Below are 8,810 nucleotides of genomic sequence, written 5' to 3' on the forward strand. Positions count from 1 at the left end.
TTTGGGCATTGTCTGGGGCCCCAGACTGAGCCACTGAGCTGGGCGCAGGAAGCCATTGTGAAAGAACTGCCCCGGCAAGCTCCTCCCTCAGGGTCTCAGAGCAAGGATTGGGCGGGTCAAAGTAACCTACTGACTGAGCAGCCTAAAGGCGGGGACTGAGCTGCCTTAAAGCCTTAATCCTTAGGGGCAGAGTGAGACAGTTTTGGCACACTGGAGCCTTGGGCTGTTGTCCTGCGTAGAGTGCCGTGACGTCACAGCTCATAGCAACCTCAAACTCCTGGGCTTGGCACTGCCCAGACCTCCATAAGAGCTGTGCAGCGACCCCCGACCAGTGACCCGCAACCACAAGGCCTCCACATTCCCTGACCAACCCTGCGTCCTGCCTCCTGTGTCCTCCCAGCTTCCACACTAGCCGGTTCATCTGGACAGGGACTCTGGTAGCTGCGTGACCTTTGGAGCCCACCCTGCCTCTGTGCAGAGCTCTTCTCCTGGCCAGAGACTGCTGGAGCCTTGGGCTCTCTGTACTAAAGTCACTGGGCGCCTGGCACTCCCAGAACCGTGTGCACCACCCCCAGCCCTGTTGCTGGATCTGGGTGTGTCAAAAACCAGAGCTGCTTCCACAACCAGAACTCCCTAGCTAGAGCATCCCCAGAGGAACTACACAGGGTCACTCCCTACAAAGATCCAGCAACAATAGAGTGATCCTACTGGGGTCTAACTTGGAGAGACACCTCCCCAACTCTGAGGACGGCCAGAGGCAACGGTGAAAAACAATCATGAGGCGAAATCAACAGAAAAACTCTGGCAATATGAATAATCAGAGTAGATCAACTCCCCCAAGTAGATCAATGGGGCAGAAGCAGCACAAGACCCCATGCACAAACAAATAGCTGAGATGTCAGAAATTGAATTCAGGATGTGGATAGCAAATAAGATCGAATTAGAATTCCAAAAGTTATCTCAAGAATTCAACAGATTCAAAAACCAAATGACCAAAGATTTCCACATATTGAGACAAGAAGCTGCATCCCTCAAAGATGTGAGAAACACAGTAGAATCCCTCAGTAACAGAATGGAGCAAGCAGAAGAAAGGATTTCTGACATTGAAGACAAAGCTTTCGAACGTTCCCAAACCCTCTAAGAAGAGAAATGGAGAACAAAAACAGACCACTCTCTCAGAGAGCTCTCAGATAATTTGAAGAAAACCAATATTCGTCTTATAGGGATCCCCGACAGAGACGAAGTGGCTTCACAAGGCACAGAGTCTCTTCTCCATGAGATTATGAAGGAGAACTTTCCAGACATACCAAGAGATTCCAAAATTCAGATAGCAGACAGTTTCAGAGCACGACTCAACCCAATTAAGACATCCCCCAGACACATCATAATCAATTGCACTAAAGTTAATGTGAAGGAGAAAATTCTGAAAGCTACCAGACGAAAGTAAACTATTACCTACAAGGGGAAGAATATCAGAATAACTGCAGATCTCTCTGCTGAAACCTTTCAAGCTAGAAGAGGATGGTCATCGACTTTTAATCTCCTAAAACAAAATAACTTTCAACCCAGAATCCTGTACCCAGCTAAACTGAGCTTCATTTATGATGGAGAAATTAAATACTTTAATGACATTCACATGTTGAAGAAATCTGCGATAACTAAACCAGCTCTCCAGGATATTCTCAGACCTATCCTCCATAAATACCAGTGTAATCCTCCACCACAAAAATAAACTCACCCAGAAAATTTTGATCAAATTCCAACTTCCACAGTTGCAAAAGGATTAAAAATGTCCACTGGGCTCTCCAAAGGCTTATCAATACTCTCAATTAATGTGAACGGTTTAAACTGTCCTCTGAAGAGGCACAGGTTGGCTTACTGGATGCAAAAACTCAAGCCAGATATCTGCTGCCTACAAGAATCACATCTTACATTAAAAGAGAAACAGACTCAAGGTGAAGGGATGGTCATCTATATTCCAGGCAAATGGAAAGCAGAAAAAAGCAGGTGTTGCAATCCTGTTCACAGATGCAATAGGCTTTAAACCAACCAAAATAATTAAGGATAAGGATGGACACTTCATATTTGGTAAAGGTAATACTCAATATGATGAGATCTCTATTATTAATATTTATGCACCCAACCACAACGCACCTAATTTATAAGAGAAACTCTAACAGACATGAGGAACTCAATTTCCTCCACTTCCATAGTAGTTGGAGATTTTAACACCCCTTTAGCAGTCCTGGATAGATCCTCCATAAAGAAGCTAGGCAAAGACATTTTAGATTTAAACTCAACCATTCAACATCTGGACTTAACAGACATTTACAGAACATTTCATCCCCAAAAAACTGAATACACATTCTTCTCATCAGCCCATGGAACATACTCCAAAATCGACCACATCCTAGGCCACAAATCTAACCTCCGCAAATTTAAAAAAATAGAAATTATTCCTTGCATCTTCTCAGACCATCATGGAATAAAAGATGAACTCAATAACAACAGGAACCTGCATACCCATACAAGAACATGGAAGCTAAACAACCTTATGCTGAAGGATAGATGGGTTATAGATGAGATTAAGAAGGAAATCACCAAATTTTTGGAAATAAACAACAATCAAGACATGAATTACCAAAACCTCTGGGATACTGCAAAGGCAGTCCTAAAAGGGAAATTTATAGCAATGCAAGCCTTCCTCAAGAAAACGGAAAGAGAGGAAGTTAATAACTTAATGAGACATCTCAAGCAACTGGAGAAGGAAGAACACTCCAACCCCAAACCCAGCAGAAGTAAAGAAATAACCAAAATCAGAGCAGAGCTAAATGAAATTGAAAACAAAAGAATTATACAAAAGATCAATAAATCCAAAAGCTGGTTTCTTAAAAGATCAATAAAAGAGATAAACCTTTGGCCAACCTAACCAGGAAAAAAAGAGTAAAATCTCTAATTTCATCAAACAGAAATGGTAATGATGAAATAACAACAGACCCCTCAGAAATTCAAAAAATACTTAACGAATACTACAAGAAACTCTACTCTCACAAATATGAAAATCTGAAAGAAATCGACCAATACCTGGAAGCACACCACCTACAAAGACTTAGCCAGAACGAAGTGGAAATGTCGAACAGGCCTATATCAAGTTCTGAAATAGCATCAACTATACAAAATCTCCCTAAAAAGAAAAGCCCAGGACCAGATGGCTTTACATCAGAATTCTACCAAACATTTAAAGAAGAACTAGTACCTATACTATTAAACCTCTTCCAAAATATAGAAAAAGAAGGAATATTACCCAGCACATTCTATGAAGCAAACATCACCTTGATCCCCAAACCAGGGAAAGACCCAACAAGAAAAGAAAATTATAGACCAATATCACTAATGAATATAGATGCTAAAATACTCAATAAGATCCTAACAAACAGAATCCAACAACACATCAAAAAAATTATACACCATGACCAAGTCGGATTTATCCCAGGGTCTCAAGGCTGGTTCAATATACGTAAATCTATAAATGTAATTCAACACATAAACAAACTTAAAAATAAAGACCAAATGATTCTTTCAATTGATGCAGAAAAAGCTTTTGATAATATCCAGCATTCTTTCATAATCAGAACACTTAAGAAAATTGGTATAGAAGGGACATTTCTTAAACTAATAGAGGCCATCTACAGCAAACCCACAGCCAATATCGTACTGAATGGAGTTAAACTGAAATCATTTCTACTTAGATCAGGAACCAGGCAAGGTTGCCCATTGTCTCCATTGCTCTTTAACATTGTAATGGAAGTTTTAGCCATTGCTATTAGGGAAGAAAAGGCGATCAAGGGTATCCACATAGGGTCAGAAGAGATCAAACTTTCACTCTTCACAGATGATATGATCGTATACCTGGAAAACACTAGGGATTCTACTACAAAACTTTTAGAAGTGATCAAGGAATATAGCAATGTCTCAGGCTACAAAATCAACACCCATAAATCTGTAGCCTTTATATACACCAACAATAACCAAGCCAAACAAACAGTCAAGGACTCTATTCCTTTCACAGTAGTGCCAAAGAAGATGAAATATTTGGGAGTATACCTAACAAAGGACGTGAAAGATCTCTACAAAGAGAACTATGAAACTCTAAGAAAAGAAATAGCCGAAGATGTTAACAGATGGAAAAACATACCATGCTCATGGTTGGGAAGAATCAACATTGTTAAAATGTCCATACTGCCGGCGGTGCCTGTGGCTCAAAAGGGTAGGGTGCCGGCCCTATATGCTGGAGGTGACGGGTTCAAACCCAGCCCCGGCCAAAAACTGAAAAAACAACAACAACAATAAAAAAAAAAAGAATGTAAAAAAAAAAAAAATGTCCATACTGCCCAAACCAATATATAATTTTAATGCAATTCCTATTAAGGCTCCATTGTCATACTTTAAAGATCTTGAAAAAATAATACTTCGTTTTATATGGAATCAGAAAAAACCTCAAATAGCCAAAACATTACTGAGCAATAAAAACAAAGCAGGAGGAATCACGCTACCAGACCTGAGACTGTACTATAAATCCATAGTGATCAAAACAGCATGGTACTGGCACAAAAACAGAGAAGTAGATGTCTGGAACAGAATAGAGAACCAAGAGATGGATCCAGCCACTTACAATTATTTGATCTTTGACAAGCCAATTAAAAACATTCAGTGGGGAAAAGATTCCCTATTTAACAAATGGTGCTGGGTGAACTGGCTGGCAACCTGTAGAAGATTGAAACTGGACCCACACCTTTCACCATTAACTAAGATAGACTCTCACTGGATAAAAGATTTAAACTTAAGACATGAAACTATAAAAATACTTGAAGAAAGTGCAGGGAAAACTCTTGAAGGAATCAGCCTGGGTGAATATTTTATGAGGAGGACTCCCCAGGCAATTGAAGCAGTATCGAAAATACACTACTGGGACCTGATCAAACTAAAAAGCTTCTGCACAGCCAATAACATAGTAAGTAAAGCAAGCAGACAGCCCTCAGAATGGGAGAAAATATTTGCAGGTTATACCTCTGATAAAGGTCTAATAACCAGAATCCACAGAGAACTCAAACGTATTAACAAGAAAAGAACACGTGACCCCATCTCAGGGTGGGCAAGGGACTTGAAGAGAAACTTTTCTAAAGAAGACCGATGCAAGATCTACAAACACATGAAAAAAAGCTCATCATCCTTAATCATCAGAGAAATGCAAATCAAAAAGTACTCTGAGATATTACCTGACTCCAGTAAGAGTAGCTCACATAACAAAATCCCAAAACCAGAAATGTTGGTGTGGATGTGGAGGAAAGGGCACACTTCTACACTGCTGGTGGGAATGCCCACTAATACGTTCCTTCTGGATGGATGTTTGGAGAACACTTAGAGACCTAAAAATAGACCTGCCATTCGATCCTATAATTCCTTTACTAGGTTTATACCCAGAAGACCAAAAGTCACAATACAATAAAGACATCTGTACCAGAATGTTTATTGCAGCCCAATTCATAATTGCTAAGTCATGGAAGAAGCCCAAGTGCCCATCGACCCACAAATGGACTAGCAAATTGTGGTACATGTATACCATGGAATATTATGCAGCCTTAAAGAAAGATGGAGACTTTACCTCTTTCATGTTTACATGAATGGAGCTGGAACATACTCTTCTTAGCAAAGTATCTCAGGAATGGAAGAAAAAGTATCCAATGTACTCAGCCCTACTATGAAGCTAAATTATAGCTTTCACATGAAGACTATAACCCAACTATAGCACAAGACTATGGGGAAAGGGCCAAGGAGGGGGAAGGGAGGGGGAGGTTTTAGTGGAAGGAGGGTAATGGGTGGGGCCACATCTATGGTGCATCTTAGAATGGGTACAGGCGATTGCACTAATGTACATAGCTATGATTTAACAATAAAAAAAGAAAAGAAAAAAAACAAAAAGAATGCTTACTGTTAGACACTATTCCAAAGATTTATAACCACAACTCTTTTTTTCTTTTTCTTTTTTTCTTTTTGAGACAGTCTCAAGCTATCACTCTGGGTAGAGTGCCATGGTATCACAGGTCACAGCAACCTCAAACTCTTGGGCTTAAGCGATTCTCTTGCCTCAGCGTCCCAAGATACTGGGTCTACAGATGCCCGCAACAACATTCAGCTATTTTTTGCTTGTAGTTGTCATTGTTGTTTGGTGGACCCGGGCTGGATTCAAACCCGCTAGCTCTGGTGTATGTGGCTGGCACCCTAGCCACTTGAGCTACAGGTGCTGAGCCTATAACCACAGCTCTTTTAATCCTCTCTTCTGGTCCTCAAAACTCAACTAAAACTGTCCCTTTTCCAATTTTTTTTTTTTTTTTTTTTTTTTTTTTGAGACAGAGTCTCACTCTGTAGCCCTGGGTAGAATGACCTGATGTTATCATAGCTCACAGCAAACTGAAACTCTTGGGTTCCAGTGGTCCTCTTGCCTTACTGTCCCAAGTAGCTGGGACTACAGGTGCCTGCCACAATGCCTGGCTAGTTTTTCTATTTTTTTTAGCAGTAGGGATGGAGTTTTGCTTTTGTTTAGGCTGTTCTGGAACTCCTGAACTCAAGTAATCCACTCGCCTCAGCCTCTCAGAGTGCTGGGAGTACAGGGTTGAGCCCCCATGCCAGGCCCCTTTTCCAGTTTATCAGGTTACTCCAAGAGAATTCTACATTTTCCTTTCTTTTCTGCCTAAGTGGTTATCCAGAACTTCTGGATGTCTGATGTTTTCGGGCCTTGTTTTAGTTCTTCCTGTCTGGGATGCTTTCTTCTGCCTTTAAATTTATTGTTTCCCCTGATGGAAAAAGTTTTTGCACCTCTATCTTTTATCCCTTTGCTTATTTAATTTCTGCTTTTCCTTCATATTTCAGCTCAGCCATTATGTTTGTTTTCTCTTTTTATTTCCTTGTTGGTTTTTTTTTTTTCTTTCTTCCTTCTTTTTTTTGAGACAAAGTCTCACTTTGTCACCCTTGGTAGAGTGCCGTGGTGTCGTGCTCACAGGAACCTCAAACTCCAGGGCTCAAGTGATTCTCTTGCCTCAGCCTCCGGAGTAGCTGGGACTATAGGGGCCCTCCACAACCCCCGGCTATTTTTAGAGATGAGGTCTCTCTCTGGCTCAGGCTGGTCTTGAACCTGTGAGCTCAAGCAATCCACCCACCTCGGCTTCCCAAATGCTGGGATTACAGGCGTGAGCCATCACACCTGGCATTCTTTGTTTTTTTTTTTTTTTTAGACAGAGTCTCAAGCAGTCACCTTGAGTAGAGTACTGTGACCACAGCTCACAGCAACCTCAAACTCTTGGGCCCAAGCGATTCTTTTGCCTCAGCCTCTCAGGCAGCTAGGACTACAAGCGCCCACCACAACGCCCAGCTTTTTTGGGGGATGGGGGTGGGGAGGGTGCAGTTGTCATTGTTATTTAGCTGGCCTGGTCTGGGTTTGAACCCGCCACCCTCGGTGCATGCGGCTGGCGTGGTAACCACTGTTACCGATGCCAAGCCTTTTTTCTTTTCTTTCTTTCTTCTTCTTCTTCTTTTTTTTTTTTTTGTAGAGACAGAGTCTCACTTTTTCACCCTCAGTAGAGTGCTGTGCTGTTACACAGCTCACAGCAACATCCAAGTCCTGAGTTTAGGCAATTGTCTTGCCTCAGCCTCCCGAGAAGCTGGGACTACAGGCGCCCGCCACAACTCTGGCTATTTTAGAGGCAGGGTCTCGCACTTACTCAGGCTGGTCTCAAACCTGTGGGCTCAGGCAATCCACCTGCCTGAGCCTCCCTTTGTTTGTTATTGTTGAGACAGGAGTCCCACCCTATACCCTGAGCAGAGTGTAGGGGCGTCATAGCTCACTGCAACCTCAGACTCGGGCTGTGGGCATCCTGCTGAGTCAGCCTCCTCAAGCTGGCAGGGATTATAGGCACTCGCAGTAGCGCCTGTATGGGTTTTTCATTTTTTTAATGGGTCGGGGGGGTCTCACTCTCATTCAGACAAGTCTGGAACGCCTGAGCTCAAGCAATTCTCCCGCCTCAGCCTCCCGCAGTGCTGGGATCACAGGCATGAGCCACCGCGCCCAGCTCAGCCATCATTTTTGAAGAACATATTTCAGCCTTACCTCTTGCAAAAATAGTGGTATATGGGGGTATAACAACCTATTGTGGAGATTAAGAGCAGGATTTCAGTTTTGGACAAAAGTTTGGTGTTTAGTCATATAATTATTAAATAGGCTGTTGGCTATTCAAGTTTGAAATTCAAGACAGATGTCTGGTAATAAAGAGAAAGGTATGTCAGTTGTCAGCACCCAAAATAGTATTTAAGGCCACAGCAAACTTAATGAGATCAACAGGAGTGTGAGTATAAGCGAAAAGCAAACCGAGGACTAAGACCTAGGGTACTTAGATGTGAAGAGATTGAGAGAAGTAATGAGCAAGGAGACAGAATGAGCAATCTATGACGTAGAAATGTTTGTGGTCTTCTAGAAATGAAAGTACATCAAGGAGAAATGAGTCAGGAAAATTGGTCTTTCAAATAAATCAATGCCCATTTTTAAAACGGTACAAATTTAAAGTAGTTTACATGGCATAACAGCTAGATAAAATGCATAATCTGAAAAGTTAATATGGCTTTGGAAAAGCCAGTGGTAAATGACATTCAGGAGTGAAACTGGTAAATTTGGCTAGGGTATTAGAAGAGATGAAGAAAAGTTATTGAGAGGAAAAGCTGAACATTGTTGAATTCAAAAGTAGGGATCAGAACCATATAAA

This window comes from Nycticebus coucang, chromosome 5 (assembly GCF_027406575.1).
Source record: "Nycticebus coucang isolate mNycCou1 chromosome 5, mNycCou1.pri, whole genome shotgun sequence".
NCBI classification, from domain to species: Eukaryota; Metazoa; Chordata; class Mammalia; order Primates; family Lorisidae; genus Nycticebus; species Nycticebus coucang.